The sequence below is a fragment of the Podarcis raffonei genome, chromosome 3, assembly GCF_027172205.1.
Source record: "Podarcis raffonei isolate rPodRaf1 chromosome 3, rPodRaf1.pri, whole genome shotgun sequence".
Classification (NCBI taxonomy): domain Eukaryota; kingdom Metazoa; phylum Chordata; class Lepidosauria; order Squamata; family Lacertidae; genus Podarcis; species Podarcis raffonei.
In genome coordinates, this window is record NC_070604.1 from 118928731 (window position 1) to 118951550 (window position 22820).

General features: G+C 43.5%; 1 protein-coding gene and 1 long non-coding RNA gene across 4 annotated transcripts in view; one reads left to right on the forward strand and one right to left on the reverse strand.

The window, feature by feature from the left end:
• LOC128411434 (zinc finger protein 850-like) overlaps positions 1-22820 on the reverse strand; it is a 150194-nt gene that overhangs the window by 40373 nt on the left and 87001 nt on the right. The gene's annotated exons all lie outside the window — the stretch shown is intronic.
• Positions 2867-9443, forward strand: LOC128411441 (uncharacterized). Of its 2 annotated transcripts, none has more exons than XR_008329813.1 (3): positions 2867-3401; positions 4643-4772; positions 9222-9443. It is a non-coding gene; the product is annotated as an uncharacterized LOC128411441 (long non-coding RNA). The 2 variants fall into 2 exon arrangements; XR_008329814.1 differs by lacking the exon at positions 2867-3401 and adding an exon at positions 3410-4382.

Sequence of the window (22820 nt, forward strand, 5' to 3'; positions counted from 1 at the left end):
AAATGTTTTTGCCAAAAATCTCAGAAACCTCATCAGGAGGGCTTTAAACTGACTAATGTGGGGGTGGGAGACAGTGCTCCTGAAGGTAGGAGTCTATCAATTGATGAAGATGATCATCCAAATGTCATAGACCAAATGGAGCAAACAGCACGCAGACCTAGTGGTGGGAGGAAAAAATCCTTAAATAAGAGACACGGGGGGAATGATTAATGGACTTCAATGTCTGTACACTAATGCGCAAAGCATGGGAAATAAGATGAGCTTGAGCTCTTGGTACAGCAAACTAAATATGACATAATAGGCATCACTGAAACCTGGTGGGATAAGTCCCACGATTGGAATGTAATAATGGAGGGATACAATCTATTTCAGAGAAACAGACCAGACAAGAAAGGAGGAGGAGTGGCGTTATATGTCAGGGATGTGTATACCTGTGAAGAGATCCAAGATTTAGAACCTCAAAGCCAAAGTGAGAGCATTTGGGTCAAAATTAAGGGAGAGAAGAATAACAGTGACCTCATTGTGGGAGTTTACTATAGATCCCCAAGCCAAACGGAGGACATAGATGATGCCTTCCTGGAACAGATGGCCAAGCATGCAAAAGGAAGGGAGATAGTAGTAATGGGGGACTTCAATTACCCGGATATTTGTTGGATGTCAAACTCAGCCAAGAGCATAAGGTCAAACAGATTCCTCACTGGCCTTGCAAACAACTTCATTGTCCAGAAAGTGGGAGAAGCAACAAGAGGAACAGCCATTTTAGATCTGGTCCTAACCAATGTTGATGACCTGGTTAGTGGGGTAGAAGTGGAAGGATCATTGGGCGCGAGTGATCATGCTCTTCTGAAGTTTACTATACAGCGGAAAGGAGCAGCCAAGCATACTAGGACTCAATTTCTTGACTTTAAGAAAGCCGACTTCATAAAACTTAGGGAAGTGCTGGGTGAGATCCCATGGACAGTAATACTAAAAGGAAAGGGAGTTCATGATGGCTGAGAGTTTGTTAAGAGGGAGATAGTAAAAGCACGACTTCAGGCAATACCAATGAGACAGAAACATGGAAGGTGCCTAAAGAAGCCAGGGTGGCTATCTAAAGAACTTTTAACTGAGTTAAGATTAAAAAAGGATGTGTACAAAAAAATGGAAAAGAGGGGAAACCACCAAAGAGGAATTCAAACAAATAGCCAGCACGTGTAGACACAAAGTCAGAAAAGCTAAAGCACAGAATGAACTCAGGCTTGCTAGAGAGGTTAAAAGCAACAAAAAAGGCTTTTATGGGTATGTTCGTAGCAAAAGGAAGAACAAAGAAACAGTGGGGTCACTCAGAGGAGAAGATGGTGAAATGCAAACAGGGGACACAAAAAGGGCTGAACTCCTCAATGCCTTCTTTGCCTCAGTCTTCTCCGATAAAGAAAACAATGCCCGACCTGAAGAATTTGGAGCAAATGATTCAGCAGAGGAAACAGCCCAGAATAACTAAGGAGATAGTACAAGAATACTTGGCTAGTTTAGATGTATTCAAGTCTCCAGGGCCAGATGAACTGCATCCAAGAGTATTAAAAGAACTGGCAGATGTGATCTCAGAACCACTGGCAGTCATCTTTGAGAATTCCTGGAGAACAGGGAAGTCCCGGCAGACTGGAGGAGGGCAAATGTTGTCCCTATTTTCAAAAAGGGGAAAAGAGAGGACCCAAATAATTACCGCCCAGTCAGTCTGACATCAATACCAGGGAAGATTCTGGAGCAGGTCATTAAGCAAACAGTCTGTGAGCACCTAGAAAGGAATGCTGTGATCACCAATAGTCAGCATGGATTTCTGAAAAATAAGTCATGTCAGACTAACCTGATCTCGTTTTTTGACAGAATTACAAGCCTGGTAGATGAAGGGAACGCAGTGGATGTAGCCTACCTTGATCTCAGCAAGGCGTTCCATGATATTCTTGTAAAGAAGCTGGTAAAATGCGATCTTGACTATGCTACCACTCAGTGGATTTGTAACCCAAAGGGTGCTCATCAATGGTTCCTCTTCATCCTGGAGAAGAGTGACAAGTGGGGTGCCACAGGGTTCTGTCTTGGGCCTGGTCTTATTCAATATCTTTATCAATGTAAAGTATTGTACTTGGGCAAAAAAAATGAGAGGCACAAATACAAGATGGGTGACACCTGGCTTGAGAGCAGTACATGTGAAAAGGATCTAGGAGTCTTGGTTGACCACAAACTTGACATGAGCCAACAGTGTGACGCGGCAGCTAAAAAAGCCAATGCAATTCTGGGCTGCATCAATAGGAGTATAGCATCTAGATCAAGGGAAGTAATAGTGCCACTGTATTCTGCTCTGGTCAGACCTCACCTGGAGTACTGTGTCCAGTTCTGGGCACCACAGTTCAAGAAGGACACTGACAAACTGGAACGTGTCCAGAGGAGGGCAACCAAAATGGTCAAAGGCCTGGAAACGATGCCTTATGAGGAACGGCTAAGGGAGCTGGGCATGTTTAGCCTGGAGAAGAGGAGGTTAAGGGGTGATATGATAGCCATGTTCAAATATATAAAAGGATGTCACATAGAGGAGGGAGAAAGGTTGTTTTCTGCTGCTCCAGAGAAGCGGACACGGAGCAATGGTTCCAAACTACAAGAAAGAAGATTCCACCTAAACATTAGGAAGAACTTCCTGACAGTAAGAGCTGTTCGGCAGTGGATTTTGCTGCCAAGGAGTGTGGTGGAGTCTCCTTCTTTGGAGGTCTTTAAGCAGAGGCTTGACAACCATATGTCAGGAGTGCTCTGATGGTGTTTCCTGCTTGGCAGGGGGTTGGACTCGATGGCCCTTGTGGTCTCTTCCAACTCTATGATTCTGTGATTCTATGAAACTGAACCCTGGGTAAACTTTGGAATCTCTTAGCACACAGAGATTGATTTGCATGCAATAGCAACAACAGCAGTAATTATGGTTTAGTAATCACCGATACCTTTATTTTCCAGGAACTCCATCATTCTTTCTCTTCCCCTTCTTTCTTTCTCTTCCCTCTCTCTGGTATTCAGAGGGAGATTCACCTCCAGTGATTTGTTCTGGGTTTTGCATCTCTGCCAGGTCTTGCAACAGGACAAAACCACTTATCCCCACATCTCTGCCTGTTTAAGCCAGTGTGCTTATGGGTTGGACAGCAGCCGCACCTTGTCTCAGGACATGGTGATGGCATGCTGGACTTTCCAAGCCAGGAGGAGGGAACCACTTCCCAAGGAGCCTACAAATACAGGCAGCCCAGCCCTCCTCCAATAAACACTGGACACCCGTCTAGCTTGTAACGCTGCATTCACCTTCGCTGCATCAGTCCACCCCAACGGAGCCATGAAGATCCTTCACCTGTTCTGGGCTGTTTTGTCTGTGCTGCTCCTGGCTTCCTCAGGTAAGGGATGGAGAGTAAAGAAGGGAGAAAGGGGCTGCTCAGCCAATAGCCGAGTGGAAGGGAGAAAGGAATTGAGATGTTCTATTTCCTCGCAAGGGAAAGGAGCATTTCTCTCTAGCTTTTCTGCCACAGAAGGATAGAATCGTAGAGTTGGAAGGGACCCAAGGGTCAGTGTGGTGTAGTGGTTAAGAGCAGTGGACTCGTAATCTGGTGAACCGGGTTCGCTTCCCTGCTCCTCCACATGCAGCTGCTGGGTGACCTTGGGCTAGTCACACTTCTCTGAAGTCTCTCAGCCCCACTCACCTCACAGAGTGTTTGTTGTGGGGGAGGAAGGGAAAGGAGAATGTTAGAATGTTAGCCACTTTGAGACTCCTTCGGGTAGTGATAAAGCGGGATATCAAATCCAAACTCTTCTTCTTCATCATCTAGTCCAACCCCAATGAAATGCAGGAATCTCAGCTAAAGCATCCAAGAGAGATGGCCCCCCAACCTTTGCTTAAAAGCCTCCAAGGTTTCCCAGACAGCTAGGTCCAGTGGTCAGGGACGATGGGAATTGTAGTCCAACAACTTCTGGGGGCACAAGGTTGGGAAAGACTGGAAACTGAACAGCAGTAGCTTTCCGGGAAGTTGGAATGCAGCATTTATCCAGATGGTTCTGGGGTTCCCCACTCCTCTCATAAAGCTTGAAAACTTGTGCCTCCTTTTCTTCCTCTTCCTAATTTACCGTATTTTTCGCTCCATAAGATGCACTTTTTTCCTCCTAAAAAGTTAGGGGAAATGTCTGTGCGTCTTATGGAGTGAGTGTGTGGTCGATCGCTGGCTCCCTTTCCGGCCCCGGCCCCTTGCCCAGGCCTCCATTGCTGAATGTTCTGCAGAAGGAGGCTGATTGTTTTCCCAGTGACATGTGACTGGCTGATTAGATTATCTGTCTGGAAACTGTAGAAATGGCTCCCTTTCCTTTCCTAAAGAAGCTGCAGAAATGTGAGTGGAACCCCATAAAAACAGGATTTTTTCCCTTTGCAAAGTAAGCTCAACAACTTTGAGCTGATCCTCAAAAAGGGGGGCTTTTCCCCTTTGCAAAAGAAGCTGCACAACTGTCAGCTGATCCCCCCAAAAACGGGGCTTTCCCCCTTTCCTCCTCTAAAAACTAGGTGCGTCTTATGGTCAGGTGCGTCTTATGCAGTGGACAGTAATCTCTCTCTCTCTCTCTCTCTCTCTCTCCCCCCCCCCAATTTCCCCAGGATTTGCCTTTTTCAAACCACAGACCAGACGGCAATGCTATGAAGCCAACGGTGCTTGCAAACTTTTCAAGTGCCCCTCTCCCATGCTTCAGATCGGGAAATGTGGAATCCTGAGGAAATGTTGCAAAAGGTAACTTCAGCTCACCAAAGGAGAGGTCATACGAGTTGCTGGGGTTCTTCCCTCCCCAGCACCTTCTGAACTGAGCATGCTGAGAAGACAGAGCCAAAGCTGTGGGGCAGTTAGCTGGGGGTTGGGTTGGGTTTTTTTTGCCGCAGGTGAAGCCTCCAAGGGGTGCCATTGAGGTTCTCAGCCTGTGGTTGTGTGTGTATGCAAATGTTTGTGGGGTGTGCCAAACTGGGTCTTTGTCCCGGGTGAAATAAAGCCTATTTTTGCACCTGTAAGAAGCCCTTGAGTTGAGCTGCCATCCTAAGCACGAGTCCATCATTTCCATCAAATTTAATGGAACTCGCTTCCTAGGAAACACATTTGGTTCCCTGCACACCACCTCCAGTACTCTGAATTCCAGAAGTCCAGATCAAAGCTTAAATGAAACCCTGTACAACCTTCCACAATGAAAGTCGCCGTGAAATCCAAAATATATTACTGAACTAAACTGATTTCTATCTCAGTGTTCATAATGACCTCCTACTTACCCTCCCCAGTGTTTTTAAGTTGGTATTTTACTTGAGCAGTAATTTGCCAGTCAGGATTCAGCCTAAGGGATCTACTGAACTGAGAAAGCAGCTTAATTGTATATCTCTGATACCTTTGTGTGCAGAAGAGGAGCAATAACAAAAGTTTTGAGATGCTTGCTAGAGTTAACTATACATTTTTTTTGCATGTTTACCATAATTTGTACATTAAGTATATTTGTATACTTTGTTATAAGATTTATAGTTTGCACATCAAAAAGCCATTCTCCAGAGCTTCTATGGATAAAAGATGAAAATGACTTACAGTGCAATGCTTATTTAGGTTAACTGTGCAACTTGGGTAGGCAATCACTAGGGGCCAAAATTGTGGAAACCTTTTGGGGAAAGTGTGTTTCCGAGGTTTGATGGTTCGCAACACCTGATTGGCTCTCTAAACACTCCTGCTCATTGGCTACATTCAAATGAAGGAAAGTGACTGCAAATCAACCTGAGCAAGTTGTGCTTCCTTTTTCTGGTTATTTGGCTATAACTTTTGATGGAATACAGATAATTGAACAATCTTGGTTGCATTACATTCTTCATTAAATTATCTTTCCATTGATATATAATTTTATGGTATTACTCCCAAAAAAAGTGATCTTATGAAACATCAGAAATACACTTTCCCCCAAAAGGTTTCTACAATTTTGGCCGCTAGTGTATTGTTGTTGTTTAGTCGTTTAGCTATGTCTGACTCTTTGTGACCCCATGGACCAGAGCACGCCAGGCACTCCTGTCTTCCACTGCCTCCCGCAGTTTGGTCAAACTCATGCTGGTAGCTTCAAGAACACTGTCCAACCATCTTGTCCTCTGTCGTCACCTTCTCCTTGTGCCCTCAATCTTTCCCTACATCAGGGTATTTTCCAGGGAGTCTTCTCTTCTCATGAGGTGGCCAAAGTATTGGAGCCTCAGCTTCAGGATCTGTCCTTCCAGTGAGCACTCAGGGCTGATTTCCTTCAGAATGGAGAGGTTTGATCTTCTTGCAGTCCATGGGACTCTCAAGAGTCTCCTCCAGCACCAGAATTCAAAAGCATCAATTCTTCGGCGATCAGCCTTCTTGATGGTCCAGCTCTCACTTCCATACATCACTACTGGGAGAACCATAGCTTTAACAATACGGACCATTGTTGGCAAGGTGATGTCTCCGCTAGTGTATTTATCTCCATACAGTGGTACCTCAAGTTACATACGCTTCAGGTTACAGACGCTTCAGGTTACAGACTCCGCTAAGCCAGAAATAGTACCTCGGGTTAAGAACTTTGCTTCAGGATGAGAACAGAAATCGCGTGGCAGCAGCGGGAGGCCCCATTAGCTAAAGTGGTGCTTCAGGTTAAGAACAGTTTCAGGTTAAGAACGGACCTCCGGAACAAATTAAGTACTTAACCCGAGGTACCACTGTATATCTGTCGCATTTGTAAAAAACAAGGACAATTCCACATATAAAACCAATGCAAATGTCTAAAAACTCTTCCATGATTATTTTTTTAAAAAAAGTGGAGGCTAGCCTATCAGAGAAAATGGGGCAATGCCCCACTAAACTCAGTCTGAATTCGACAAATCCCCACCAGTCTGCTTTCTTCCTTGCACCCAGTCCAGAGGTCAGCCCTGGCTGTCCCCTTTCACGTTGCCTTTGCAGAACTCAAGGAGCATGTGAAGGCAACTGGAATCAGTCGACGGTTTGGTTCCCAACACTCAGCTGATGTCACTGCTTCAAAATGCTCACGTTGCAGGTGCAGGCTGAGATAAAGATCTTCACCTGGAAGGCTTTGCTGAAAGGGGAATTCAAATGCCCAAACAACATGGTTAAAGGTGTAGCTCAGGCCTCTCACACCCAAGAGACATAGGCAACACTGGGTGGGGACCACATCCCAGTTGTACACATCTAGGTCACATCAACAACACACATGTCAAGAACTCTGGGAACTAGGCAGAGGGCCTTCTTGGTAGTGGCACCCACCCTGTGGAGTGCCCTCCCATCAGATGTCAAGGAAATCAACAACTATCTTACTCTTAGAAGACATCTGAAGGCAGTCCTGTTTAGGGAAGTTTCTTTTTCTTTTTCTTTAAATCAACCTTTATTATACATAAATCTTAAAATACATACAATTTCAAACATCACATTTCAGACATTACAAATTATAGACATACAAAAGAATATAGAAGAAGAAGAAGAAGAAGAAGAAGAAGAAGAAGAAGAAGAAGAAGAAGAAGAAGAAGAAGAAGAAGAGAGACAGAATATGATTTTATTTATATGGGGGGGGAAACCTTCCGACTATACCCGTTGTACTATTTTGAGATTAATTTTTTTACAGTTTCCTGAAAATATTTTCCTCCTTTTTGATTCTGGTTTCCTCTGATATCACCTTATGTTACATGACTCATTCAATCTCTGCCATAAAGCTTTTGTTATCACAGTAACCTTTGAGATATATTTTGATTACTATCCATTCTTTATTAACATCTTGTATCGAGTTTCCGCTCACTAACCCAGTTATCCTTGCTAACTCTAGGTATTCTAACAATTTGGTCTGCCATTCGATTTTTGAGGGGGTGGTTTCACTTTATTATTATTATACAGAGGCATAAGATTTCTTTGAATGTGCTTTGTGGGTGTGACCAAGGTTAGCACAACTAAGGAGCCTCAAATACCATATCCATTGTCTTAGCGGATGCCCAGCAGCCTCTTGCTCAGAAGTAGGCAAAAGATAGCTCAGGATCTGCAGGCTTTTGCACCGATCCCTGCTCAGTGGATCTTGGGATTCTAAGTAAAAAAAACAAAACAAAGTAAATCCCAAAGGCCTTTAAGGTCTTAAGAAGATTAAAAGTAACCTTCTACTTTTTCTTTTATACCTACGATGGGAATCCCATATTGTTTACACTTATTATCCATATCTCCCAGTTAACTCTTTTAAGTAATTGGTGTGTGGTTTTTACTTAGTGTGAAGGTGAGTTGGGACCCCTGCTATATAAATAAATGCATAAAACACTGTCAAGTTATTTATTCTTGTCTCCAAGTTTTTTACGTTACCTTTCAATATTAATTGCCCATTTATTCTGCCCTGCACTGTTATTTTCTTGAGCGCTTCCTTTATAATTTTTACATCGGATTCAAGTTTAGCATCCTCTAATTTAGCATTTATCTTCTGTTAAAATCCATTTAATTTTTCCATTTAAATTCCTCTATTACTGAAAAACTTGATCCATACAAAAACTCCCTCCATTCCTTCCTTCCTTCCTTCCTTCCTTCTTTCCTTCCTTCCTTCGACTTGTAACAATCATTCTATTTCTTCCCAAATCTAGAAGACAAAAAACAACAACTCAGAAGCGTGTACACTTTCATTGTTGTTCTTGAAGGGAATTACTGATTATGCAGCTTGCTAGATTTATAATTACCTTAATTATGTAATGTGTTAATTGAACAGGCACTGGTTGTGCTAAGTATAACTAAGACAACTTACGAAATACATGCAATTTCAGTTTAATGGGCCAATGAGCGCTATTTGCATATCCCATTAGTTACACACAGTGTATCAAGTACGTAACTTGTTAGCTGCTCAGAGCATGAAAGGCACATTGCACTATACATGTAGTCTTTTAATTGCACAGTCGATGGCCCAGTTAATGTCACAAGGCTTGCAAAAGTTCACGAGGAACTTTTTAAAAACAAAATTTGCATACCGATGGCGAGAACTGAACTTAAAATGGGGAAAGTGAGAAACTGAGATTGACAGAGTCACCCAATGGGGTTTTGGTATGTTTCTGATGGGCTAACATTGCTTCCTTCACCTTTTTCCATTGCTAACATTGCTTCCTTCACCTTTTCCCATGTCTCAGAGACTGTGACTTGGCAATGAAATTGAAATAATTATTGTTGTTTGCTTTTAAGCCCAATGTGATAGAAGACTAATTGATGCCTGCTGACCCAGGATCCTTTGAAAAATGGGAGGTGTTCCCTCGACTTTGAGAGCTACTGGATCCTGCATCACCCCCCCAGCTGGAGATCCCGTCCGTTTATTCACCAGAGAATCTGGCTCAAAATGAAGGGGCTTTTGCAACATTTACAATGAGAACATGAGCTTGTTCCCTTGCAATAAAAGCAAATTCAAGAGATTTGTCTCCTTGGTTTGAAGTTTTCAGACCTGAGTGCTGTTGGTTATCTAGCCCAAATGCCACCTTACAGCCATAAGAGGGAGGTGTTACAAGGCATGGTTGTGCGGAAGTCCAAAATGTAATGAGGGGGGAAAGCCTAAAAGGGGGAGTGAAATATACTCGGAGTCTAGAGTGGATTTCATGCTCTTTATTCAGCTCATAGTGGTGAGGAGGAATGAATTTCCCCCCAAAATATCTGCTTTATATACATTATTTACACAATGGGCTGCACGTGATTGGTTAAATCCAGGATTCTCCTGTAGGCCAATCAGGTTGTGGATTCAATCAGGTTGTGGATTCAACTTGGAGCTGGATTGGGTGGCTCCTGTGGACCAATCAAACTGCTGCATTGTTCTAGGACCAATCAGACTGCTGCATTTTGGATCCTATTGTTCTAGGACCAATCAGACTGCTGCATTTTGGATCCTATTGTTCTAGGACCAATCAGACTGCTGCATTTTGGATCCTATTCAACTCAGTACATAACAGGGAGAAGATCCCCAAAACAATCCAATGAGGAAGGCTGAGCAGCAGTTAGGACAGGGTTCCTCAACCTTGGCCTTCCAGATGTTTTGAGACTACAATTCCCGTCATCCCTGACCACTGGTCCTGTTAGCTAGGGATCATGGGAGTTGTAGGCCAAAAACATCTGGAGGGCCGAGGCTGAGGAAGCCTGAGTTAGGATGAGGAAAGAAAAAATGAGAAGGAAGGAATGTGAGGGAGCAAGGGGCCAGCTGGAATAATATATGGGGGAGGCAGGTAACATAATCGATCACAATACACAGCATACCACACACACCCCATTTGAATGGCAATGCACATCAACTTGGGGCTGGGCCCCTAAAACATTTTATTACAGGGAGGGGCAAAAGGAACTCAGTCCCAAGGAGTTGGCTTCTATGGGAAGGAGGGAGAAGAAATTTGATTTGGTTTTAATGGAGAACCAACCTAACTGGCACTTCCTGAAACAAACATGTCGACGGAGGGAAACACAGCCATCTTTCAAAATTCACAGTTCTCTGAATTTTGTGGCACATTTCTCCAACCATAATGGTAAAGGTAAGGGGACCCCTGACCGTTAGGTCCAGTCGCAGATGGCTCTGGGGTTGCGGCGCTCATCTCACTTTATTGACCGAGGGAGCCGGCGTACAGCTTCCGAGTCATGTGGCCAGCATGACTAAGCCGCTTCTGGCGAACCAGGCTTGCTCATATTTCGCACAGTGCAACAAAATATGTTTTATAGAATCAATGTCTTGAGCACACGAGCAAAGTCTGTCCTGGTAGGGAACTCCTCTCAACCTGCCATCCAACACTGCAAAAGGAAAGACGTTTAGTCTGGCTTTGGTGAAAAGCCTTCGATAATTTGCTACTGTCAGGTTTTTAATGTAAGATGTTAACTTAAAGACATGCCCATATTGTACTCCTACTGCCAGTGGACTACAGACTGCGTGTGATCGAGATCGCAAGTCACTGTGTGCATTATCCCATTATTATTATTATTATTATTATTATTATTATTATTATTATTATGAGCCAGTGGTCCACCTATCTCAGTTTTGTCTGGCAGCAAGCTCTCCAGAGTTTCAGACCAGGACGATTCCCATCCCTGTCAGAGATTAAACCTTGGGCTTCCTGTACACAAACCTGATGCTCTACCAATGAGCTATGGTGCTATTTTGGTAATGTACATCCAGGTGTTTTTTTCCTTTAAATTTTTTGGGGGCCCCAAGAGAGTGGGGCCCTAAGCTATAGCTTGTTTAGCTTATACGTAAATCCGGCACTGATTCTGGGACACTTGGAGGGTCTGTGAAAGTTCAGGCTTCAGGACCTAAAAAATGCAGATCCACCACTGTTTCCATGATGTGCATAATTTTCTATTTCTCTTAGGTATTCGAAGGCACAATCGGCAGCTCAGCTCAGTGCTTTTCCCTGGCCTTGCATCCTCCAGGTCTGGCTGCATGCCCAAACTTCTTATCTCTGATTCCGGTTAGGCCAGTGTGGTTTTGGGTGGGCCAGCAACCCCGCCTTGCTCAGGACTTTGTGGAGGCATTCTTTCTAAAGAAGCAGGGAGAAACCCAGACGCTATATATTCAAGCCAGCAAGGAGAAGAGCCATGACTGTTGCATGACCTGAGCAGGGGCTGCCTGCAAACAGAGCGTGGCCTGTCAAGCAGACACTCCTGGGGTGGTTATTTACTAGCTTGACCTGCCATGCAGCTGTGCCCCTGACCTCTTCACCGTCTGTCAGGAACTGGTGTAATCTGAGTCCCAGAAACCCAGCCCTGCCAGGGAAATCCAGCCCAGGCAGGGGTGTGAGCTGCATCAGCTGAGCTATTGGTGCAAACAGCCTGGACTGGGAAGGAGAGTTGGAGGAGAGGGAAGTTATGCACTGGAAGGATACAAAAGCTGGAGAGATGGGAAGAAGAAGAAGAAGAGTTTGGATTTCATATCCCGCTTTACCACTACCCAAAGGAGTCTCAAAGCGGCTAACATTCTCCTTTCCCTTCCTCACCCACAACAAACACTCTGTGAGGTGAGTGAGGCTCAGAGACTTCAGAGAAGTGTGACTAGCCCAAGGTCACCCAGCAGCTGCATGTAGAGGAGTAGAGACTCGAACCCCGTTCCCCAGATTACGAATCTACTGCTCTTAAGCACTACACCACAATGGTCTTGTGCCTGAAGAAAAGCAAATGAAGTCTTTTAGGGGTAGAGGCATCAGTACATTGGAAGAATGTTCCATACCCTAAATAATTTATCTGATGAAGATTGTTGTTGTTTAGTCGTTTCATTGTGTCCGACTCTTCTTGACCCCATGGACCAGAGCACACCAGGCACTCCTGTCTTCCACTGCCTCCCGCAGTTTGGTCAAACTCATGCTGGTCGCTTCGAGAACACTGTCCCACCATCTCGTCCTCTGCCGTCACCTTCTCCTTGTGCCCTCCATCTTTCCCAACATCAGGGTCTTTTTTATACCCTCCAAAATTTCTCCTATGAAAATAGGGATGTCCTAAGGAATAGCAGGATATTCTGGGATCAAATCAGAAACAGGAACGGCTTCTGTAAATCCGGGATTGTCCCTGGAAAATAGGGGCACTGGGAGGGTCTGCTGTTCCCAGTAAAACCAGACAGGGACCTGCAATGCTGATATTTTGTGGCTTGCTAAAGACCTCTAAGAATATGCTGGGCCTTTTTCATGTTTTGCCAAGTATTGTACAGAGTTAATTTGATTCCGGGCTGGATATTTGTTCTGTATTTTATGGTTTTTGCTTCCTGGAGGTTAATAAACCAGCTCTGTTAGCAAATACACCAATTGGTGCTCCAATCTTTTCTGCAAATATACTCTGCTCCATTTAGGTCATGTATGCGATTGGAGCATGTACCCAGGTCACAGATAGTTCAGGAGGGGAATATTTTATATTGAACTTATGCCAGCTGTTCTAAGGCCACGATCCTTAGAAATAAACCACGCATAAAGTTCAGACTGGCACCTATCATCACAATGCCTACTGCATTTTCATAGACTTATAGAATTGCAGAGTCGGATGGGATGCAGTAACAATATACAGGACCGTTTTTCAAAGCAGCAGAATATGCTAACCAGGAAGAATATTTAGAAAGCTGTGCATGGCAAAATGCTCTTAGACCTGTACTACCATGCCTGAAGTCTTAGGTTTCTTTAAGGGCCCAACACAGTGTAAGGAGCTCAAATTTCAACTCTGGTAGAAGTTTTGCTTTCAGTATGAAGGTTCTTGTATCCAGGTTTTTTTCTTCCTGTTGCTCAAGTTGTACATTTACGGGTACTTGGATATTTCCTGTCTCATTTGAGGCAATCAAATACCAGCATGATGTTTGATGAAGCAATTGCAGATCCTAATAGCTAAACAAACAGGATAGCTCTGATTCTTTGCTTTCTCTTTCAACCTTCAACTAGAAAAAACTAATTGCACAAGGTTCCTGTTTCCAAGAAACGGATGCTTTCTGGGAAAGTTGTCTGCACTGTGGATTCCTGTTCTTCTGGGTTCCTTTTGGTTTCTGTTCTTTGCAAACTCCCCCACCTGCCCATCAAAAAGTAGGCCCAGATCCAGCATCAGCCCCCAGCTCCTCACCTGTTCACAAAAGTTCACCACAAGTCCTATGTGTATACAGTATTAGCATGGCATTTATATGGTTTGTGACATTTCAATGTTTTGCAACAGTATGGTTTGTAGCATCTGCAGAAGCATTAAATTGGTAGCAGCACCACTTATCTCACTCAATAAAGCATGAGACTCAATCTCAGGGTTGTGGTTTCAATTCCCATGTTGGGTGAAAGATTCCTGCATTGCAGAGGGTTGGACTAGATGGCCCCTGTGTGATTCTGTGATCTGCGCTGGCCCAGAAACTCTCTCTCGGAGAAAGGTGCAGAGAATCTGATTCTGGCAGCTGCTGTCAAAAGGAGTGGCCTCAGAGATCATTCTAAACCAGTCCCACAGAGTTCTGTCCTGGGCCCTGTCCTGGTTGTTCAAAGTCTTTATAAATAACTTGGATGAAGGAATTGAGTTGATGCTCATCAGATTTGCAGATGACAACAAACTGGGAGGGGTCGCTAATGAAGGCAGAATCCTGATTCAATATGACCTCAGACTGGAGAACTGGGCGCAAGCTAATGAAATGAATTTCAATAGGGACAAATGTAAGGTTCTGCACTTAGGCAGGAAGAACTAGCTGTAAGATGAGGTACACCTGGCTTCTCCTCCATGGATCACTGCCTTGTCCTTGCCGACAAAGGTCTGTATAGTTAAAGCTATGGTTTTCCCAGTAGTGATGTATGGAAGTGAGAGCTGGACCATAAAGAAGGCTAATCGCTGGAGAATTGATGCTTTGGACACCTGTCTCAAGATACCAGCCCCAGGGTCGGGATTCTGCAATACACACATTTTTTTTAAAGGAAAGGCAGCACAATGGAAACACAACAGAAGCACTCCATTTAATAGCAACCTGCCACAATGAATTTAAATTTCAAGAAAACAGCCGCCTGCACTTGCTAAGGCATCTCCGAGAGCCCTTCATTCCCTGCTCTGATAAAAGAAAGGCAGCGTTCCGTGTCCACTCAACTGTCTCGGTTGCCTTTTGCCTCTCTATCTTCCGCAGCTCCTTCCTCAGGTCTGGCACCTTGAAGGTTCTAGGGGAGAAAAATCGAAAACCAAGCATCTTTCATGGCAAATACTGCACTGCCTGCTTCCCTGTTTGACACATGACACCTAGTGTCTGTAGGGTTTATTCTTCCGCACCACCAAATTCAACTCCCAGAGCAGGGGTTTGGTAAACTTTGTGTGCTGGATAGATGTGAAATTTTGTGAAATCATTGTGGGGGACAGTCCTGACACGGATACCATGAGTACATGCTATAACACATAATAAATAAAAATAATAATAGTAGTAAAGGTAAAGGGACCCCTGACCATTAGGTCCAGTCACGGATGACTCTGGGGTTGCGGCGCTCATCTCGCTTTATTGGCCAAGGGAGCCGGCGTACAGCTTCCGGGTCATGTGGCCAGCATGACTAAGCCGCTTCTGGCAAACCAGAGCAGCGCATGGAAACGCCGTTTACCTTCCCACCGGAGCGGTACCTATTTATCTACTTGCAGTTCTTTGACATGCTTTCGAACTGCTAGGTTGGCAGGGATTCAAACTGCCAACCTTCTGATCGGCAAGCCCTAGGCTCTGTGGTTTAACCCACAGCGCCACCCGCATCCCTTAGTAGTAGTAGTAATTTATTTATACCCTGCCCATCTAGCTGGGTTTCCCTGCATTCAGCCCCTGCTGGACTTGCTAACGGGGAAAAGCTCTTTGTACCCCTCCTCTGTTCACAAGAAGAACATGGATGTCCAATCCTGGATTCAAATAATATGTGGGGACTTGGAGGGGGGGTGTTCAGTGTAAGACAGGCATAGGCAAACTTGGCCCTCCAGATGTTTTGGGACTACAACTCCCATCATCCCTAGCTAACAGGAGCATGGTCAGGGATGATGGGAGTTGTAGTCCCAAAACATCTGGAGGGCCAAGTTTGCCTAGGCCTGGTGTAAGAGATGCCAAGTCAGTGTAAACAGGAACTGAATGGGAAGAGCAAACAGTCTCTCAGGCACTGTGGATTTTTGAGGGAGTATTCAGTGAGACCTTTCATGGAGGCCAAAAGGGATATTGGCAGCACCTTGGCGACCCCTGGTAAAGTGTGTCTGGGCCTGACTAGCGAATAATGATAATGATAATGATAATAATTTATTTATACCCCACCCATCTGGCTGGGTTTCCCCAGCCACTCTGGGGGGTTCCCAAAAGAATATTAAAAACACAATACAGCATTAAACATTAAAAACTTCCCTAAACAGGGCTGCCTTCAGATGTCAGATAGTTGTTTATTTCATTGACATCTGATGGGAGGGTGTTCTGCAGAACGGGCATCACTACCAAGGAGACCCCCTGCCTGGTTCCCTGTGGCTTCACTTCTTGCAGGGAGGGAAGCGCCAGAAGGCCCTCGGAGCTGGACCTCAGTGCCCAAACTGAACACTGGAGATGGAGACGCTCCTTCAGGTATACTGGGTTGAAGGCCATTTAGGGCTTTAAAGATCAGGACCAACACTTTGAATTATTCTTGGAAACTGTTAAAAGATGCCTGGAAGTTAAAAGAGACCTGGAAACCAAGGCTTATGAGGATCAGTTGGAGGAGTTGGGTATGTTTAGCCTGGAAAAGAGGAGAATGAGTGGAGAGGTGATAGCCATCTTCAAAAATCTCAATGGCTGTCCCATGGAAGAGGGAACAAGCTTGTTTTCTCCTGCATTTGAGGATAGGACTCAGACTAATGGCTTCAAGTTACAAGAAAGGAGATTCCAACTAAACACACGAAAAAACTAGCTGTTTAGCAGTGGAATGGGCTTCCTCGGGAGGTGGTGGACTCTCCTTCCTTGGAAGTTTTCAAGCAGAGTTTGGATGGCCATCTATCATGGATGCTTTAGCTGAGATTCCTGCATTGAAGGGGGCTGGACTAGATGATTCTATGATTTGTCCAGGTGGAGGCGGGCAAGAGGTTGCAGCTATTAAGTCATCTTTCTGCATTTCAAAATATATATTTTTAAAAATCCCCAGAAAGGGCAAGACACTTGCCTGGAAAGTTGGTGGAGCATTTTCCATTTCAACCTTCAAATGGGTGAATTCAAGCAACTGGATTTGGAAGAGGCAGCGGCGGGGAGAGAGGGAGAATTAGCCACATGAGTAAGTCACCATCAATCCTAGATTCATAAGAAATACATTATTCAGCAGTCAAAATTGCAAAAAAAAACACCCACAAAACACCCAACCCTTAGAAGATGCACTCTGCATGATTCAGCATTCTATATCTGTACTGCTTTTTAGAAGCAAATTGTAGCCTAAACAGGAGATGAAGGAGAGCTGGAAACCTGAGAGTGGGTTTTGCTCTATAAGACTCACTTTTTCCCTCCTAAAAAGTAAGGGGAAATATGTGTGCATCTTATGGAGCGAATGCAGGCTGTGCAGCTATCCCAGGAGCCAGAACAGCAAGAGGGATTGCTGCTTTCGCTGCGCAGCGATCCCTCTTGCTGTTCTGGCTTCTGGGATTCAGAATATTTTTTTTCTTGTATTCCTCCTGCAAAAACTAGGTGCGTCTTATGTGTGTCTTATAGAGCGAAAAATACGGTATTTTTCCCCCAGCGCAGTTTACCATTTTGAAAGCCACAGTCATCTATCTCACATGACTAAAGTGTAAGATTCCTCCCCTATTTCACCCCCTGAAAAGTGGCTGCCAGGAAACAGAAGACTGATTTAAAAAGGAGAAGAAACTTTGTCTTCATGTGTGAGTGGGGCAGGTGGGTGTTTTTGAATCAGGTTAGCCAGATTAATTCGTATGCTGTTGGCAGATTCTTGTCGTTGTGTTGTTGGGCTGTGTGTGTGATAGAGGGGAGCCATGCTGGGGTGAAGGCGTCTTCTTCCATTTGTCCCCATGTCAGTTTCAGTTTATTGCTTAGTTTTCTTCTAATAAGGCTGTTTCCCATACTATTTGGTACCATTGGTCCATGCTTACTCCTGACAGGTCTCTCCTGTGTCTGGCTATAGTGTTTCTGGCTACTGAGAGTAAGTGAGTTATGAGCTCTTTGTGATGATAGTGGGCATTATTATCTTGGAAGATTTTTATTTTTTTTAATTATTTAACATAATTGTTAAGCAAAATATTGCAAATACATACATACATATACGGTATATTTCAAATAAGCAGATATATATGAAAAAGGAACAAAAGAGAAAAGAAGAAGAAAAGAAAAAAGAAGAAGAAATAAAGAGAAAAGAAGAAGAAAAGTTGGAAGAATTTCTTCCAAGTTTATTCTACAAATATCTCAATATGAAAATAATAATAAAATTTCATTGATTGACTTCCATCATTTACACTGCACTTCCTATATACATTTTAAGCAAGATTGTATCTGTTATTCCGCATTTTTCCGATACAATCTCACACAAATATTCTAATCAATGTTTTCTAAATCTTTTGTAAATCTCTTCTATACACAACCAGTACCTTACATTTAATCCTTGTCTACATAAATAGCCATTTATTTATTTTTATTTTTTATAAATATTTATTAAGGTTTTCCATTTTATACAAACAACAAAGAAAAAAGAAACAAAAAATGCACAAAGAAAAAAAAGACAATATTAAAAACACATAGTTTTCAAAACCTAGTTTCCAAACCATCGTCCTTTGACTTCCTCGAACCTCCCCTTCTTGTTTTCTAGATCAAATTATTTATCCAGCAAATCCTAATCTTCTAACTTCACAATTAATTAACCCTTTATTTTCTATTCAGCTTCTTAAATTATTGTAACTTAAACCTTATTAAAACAAGAGAAAAAGAAAAAATATTTCTTCCATATTCTTTTACCATAACAGCTAGAAACCATTAATTTCAATCCAACTCCCTTCAAAATTCAGTAATGTTACAGTATTTCTTTAAATAGTCCTTAAATTTCTTCCAATCTTCTTCTGCCGACTCTTCTCCCTGGTCGCAGATTCTGCCAGTCATTTCTGCCAATCCCATACAGTCAATCAGCTTCATCTGCCATTCTTCCAGAGTGGGTAGATCTTGCGTCTTCCAGTGCTTACATAAATAGCCATTTAAACATTTCCATTTTTTATGGATTATATTTTTCGGTTTTTGTCTTATCAAATCAGTCAACTTTGCTAATTCCAAGTATTAATTGCATAATTTATTCAACCATTCTTCTTTGGTTGGAACATAATTTCCTTTCCAATTATTGGCTATCAACATTCTCCCTGCTGTTGTCGCATATAAGAAAACATTAATTTTGTCATCTTGGAAGAGGTTTAGTAGGGCCAATTCTGGGGTGAAAGGAGAAGAAACAGAGAAGGTTGCCTTGAGCGTCTAAGGTTGGTGAGATCGCAAGGAGCCCCTAAGGCCTGGCAAATGAAGCTAAGATCCTGCCCCCCCCATCTCCCTCCAATTTGGGCATTCCCTCCCACCTGTTCTTATCACAACCTGCAGTGCATTAACAATTCAAACAATTCCCTGCAGCCCAGGTCAGACACCAAGAGATTTCTCTACTCACCGTACTTTCCATTTTTTCAAATAGCTGACTGGAGAAGGGAAGATAAGAATGAAAAAGGGATGTTAGGACCCTCATACACAAGGATTTTAAATGCCATTTTTAAACTTATAAACACCATCCCCAACTCCTTGAAAGATTCCATCAACGGTGTCTCCAAAAAAATTACACATCACTTGGGAAGACAGGCAAACTAGTGCCAGTGTACTGGAAGAAGCATAGATCACCAGTGTCGAAGCAATGATTCTTCAACATCAACTTAGCTTTTGGCTAAGCTAAGAGACAATCTATGAGAGAAGGACAAAAAGGACTTCAAAAGAGTCTGGGAACCATTTATAGTTTATTTGCAGAAACAACAGAATGGACTGGATTCACTGGCAGGATTTGAATAAACTTTCACAATTTCATTTGAGTAACAGATATTTCAGAGAAATGAAAAGGGATTTTATTTTTGTGTAGGAAAAGCAGGATACGATAGATAAAACTAAATAACTCAACAGAGTTGAGAGAAGTCGAAAGGAGGGGGGAGAATAATTGTAAATAACATGATGAATGAGATTTGTATCATTAATTATTATGAAATTCAATAAATATTCAAAATAAATAAATAAGGCCCAGTTGTGAATCCCCATGCATGCCACTCGTTTCTGCATGTGATGGACCAGAATCTAATTGCTTTCCTCAAAACATTAGAAAGGCTCCCTGTGCTCCTTTCTCCACAGGAATTCATGTTAAGGAGAACGGCACAGGATTATTTCTGCATTTTGAGAATGGCTCGGGTGTACGTCTCTGAAGTTCTATTGATTCAGCTGGCCTTTAAAGCTAGACTTAAACTGGTAGAGTTGAGGGTGTTTGAACACACACTCTGCACACAATTGGTTGACACTGATAGTCCCCAATTGCTCCATAACACAAAATTAAATTTTGTGACTTACTGGGAACTAGCCAATAGGGACTGTCCCTAGCAGAAGGAAGCAGCAAGAGAGAAGTGCCAAAATAATGGGTTACAAATAAGTCCATCGGAGTATCAACAGGGGGATTTGGAGCATCTGTGCAACAGGCACACCTGCAAACAGTATTATGCGTGGCCAATTCCACTGCTCAAAGGTCTAGAATGCACATTTATATTGTATCCCCTGCTCAATAACACGCGCATCAGAAAGGGTGCACACTCACCAGTCCCAGTCTCTCTGCAGCTGGTAAATGCTCTCCTGCAAAAGGTTGTCTGCCATTTTCTAAACATAGAAAAGATCGCACAATACTGGCTATGTTCCTTGCAAACTCCTTTGATCCCAAGGTGCACATTAACCTAATGATTTTGTTAAAACCTGCTTTTGGAGTTACCCTCATTGGGTGGATGAGGAATGTGTGCCTCCAGTTTTAAGGCGGCAAAAGGTGACTTGGGACATAGGCGCAGTGTACCTATAAGGGACAGGGGGAAATTCAGTTCAGTTCATATTTTAAACATCGTGTTTTAAAGATCTCATTTTAACAAGGACTTCCCTAGATTTGGCCTTCCCAAAACTATCGGTTTCTGCATTATCCCCTCAGAAGTGGCAGCCCATTCTGGCAGAAAATAAAAACATTCCTGTTTTTTAAAAAAATAATAACCAAAAGTTACTTAACCAAACTCCCTTGGATTCTGCCTCAAATTTGGCAGTCTTGATCCACTCTTTGCCTGCAAATTTCATCCACTTATGTAAGAAGAGGGGGAAATATATAGCCATTTTTAGATTCCCCGTTGTAGTCAATGTGGTCAAAACAGAGTTTTGGGTTGAACAGATTCAGATCTGAATAATGAACTGGAGTTACACAAGGCAGATCCAAAACAGATTGGGCTGCTTCCAAATGCTACAGATACAGATGAAAGATGAATCTTGTAGTTTTCTCCACATCCCTGGTCCTTAACGAATACAGTGTCACTGAACATCCTTGGCATGTTTTCAGCTGTTAGAAAACACCAGTCCTGCATAAGAAGAACTTACCAGAAACCACCTGGCTTTCGTCGTTCCCAAACTCTGGACACAGAAACGTTCTCAGACTCCAGTTCTTTTGAACTAATGATGCAACTACAAGACTGGAATTCTGAGTAAACCAATGTCTCGCCGCCACCAACGGTCACACAGCTCCATAGCAACGCAATACTCATTTGGAACGGAAACCATCTTGCGGCTTCAGGAATAGCTGACCACACTGGGTATCAGAAAATTGGTTTAGATGGACTTTCAGTCTGACCCTGTAGCGCTGCTCTTATCCAGACTATACAACCAACAAGAGATATTCTTGTCTTACTTGGAAAGAAATTTATTGGCTAGCCACAGAAGGTGGTGTTCAACTAGCTGTTACTCGGAGCAGACCTACTGAAATCAATTACAGTGGTAGTGTACATTAATTTTGATGGGCCAGATTCAACTACTGCATTCCACCAGCAAAAACCAGCACAAGGACTGCTGCTAGCACACTAGGGCTTCCCTCTGGCCTAGCCCCCCAAAATCTGCTCTGGAGGGTCAGGGAACCCCCAGAACAGTACAGGGGGTGAGATCCTCAACGACATCCTCAAAGGTATTTCTTTTTTGGCCAGCCATGGATGTTGTCGTATCATCCTAATAGATACTGAGATTTGGTCGGACAGGTGCACTCTGCGCATGCTCAAGTCATTTATTTCTGGGGCTCACAATTTCTTTTCATACCTACGTCAGCCTCCCAGATCTAGAAAGCTAACTTAAAATTCCCCCATCTGTCACAAGCTCACCTTATGGTATTGGGTAAATTATTCCTGGTACTGTGTCAAAAAGGGACACGGGTGGCGCTGTGGGTTAAACCACAGAACCTAGGACTTGCTGATCAGAAGGTCGGCGGTTTGAATCCCTGTGACGGGGTGAGCTCCCGTTGCTCGGTCCCTGCTCCTGCCAACCTAACAGTTCAAAAGCATGTCAAAGTGCAAGTAGATAAATAGGTACCGCTCCGGTGGGAAAGTAAACGGCGTTTCCGTGCGCTGCTCTGGTTCGCCAGAAGCAGCTTAGTCATGCTGGCCACATGACCCGGAAGCTGTACGCCGGCTCCCTCGGCCAATAAAGTGAGATGAGCGCCGCAACCCCAGAGTCAGCCACGACTGGACCTAATGGTCAGGGGTCCCTTTACCTTGTCAAAAGAGTAGCAGGAATGGGGCAATAGTCCAGTAGTACTCTAAAGGCTACCAAATTTATTACCATCTAAACCTTGATGAATTACCACAAATGATGCTACTGCAACAAAGCTTTTTGCCTTTAAAGTGCTGTTCCTTTTGTTGTTTCCCTAAAATTATGGATGAAGGACTATAAAAAAACTACAAAAATAGGAATGTTTCAAATGAGAACTCAAGTGTGGAGACCTTATATACAGTATGGGAGCATGGAATGCACTTCCAGTACGTTTCTGAGCACAATTCAAAGTGTTATATACAAATATAATTCATTCTGCTGCTGACAAAATTCAAAGTGTTGGTGCTGACCTTTAAAGCCCTAAATGGCCTCAGCCTAGTATACCTGAAGGAGCATCTCCACCCCCATCGTTCAGCCCGGACACTGAGGTCCAGCTCCGAAGGCTTCTGGTGGTTCCCTCCCTGTGAGAAGTGAGGTGACAGGGAACCAGGCAGAGGGCCTTCTTGGAAGTGGCTCCCGCCCTGCAGAGCACCCTCCTATCACGTGTCAAGGAGATAAACTATCTGACTTTTAGAAGACATCCG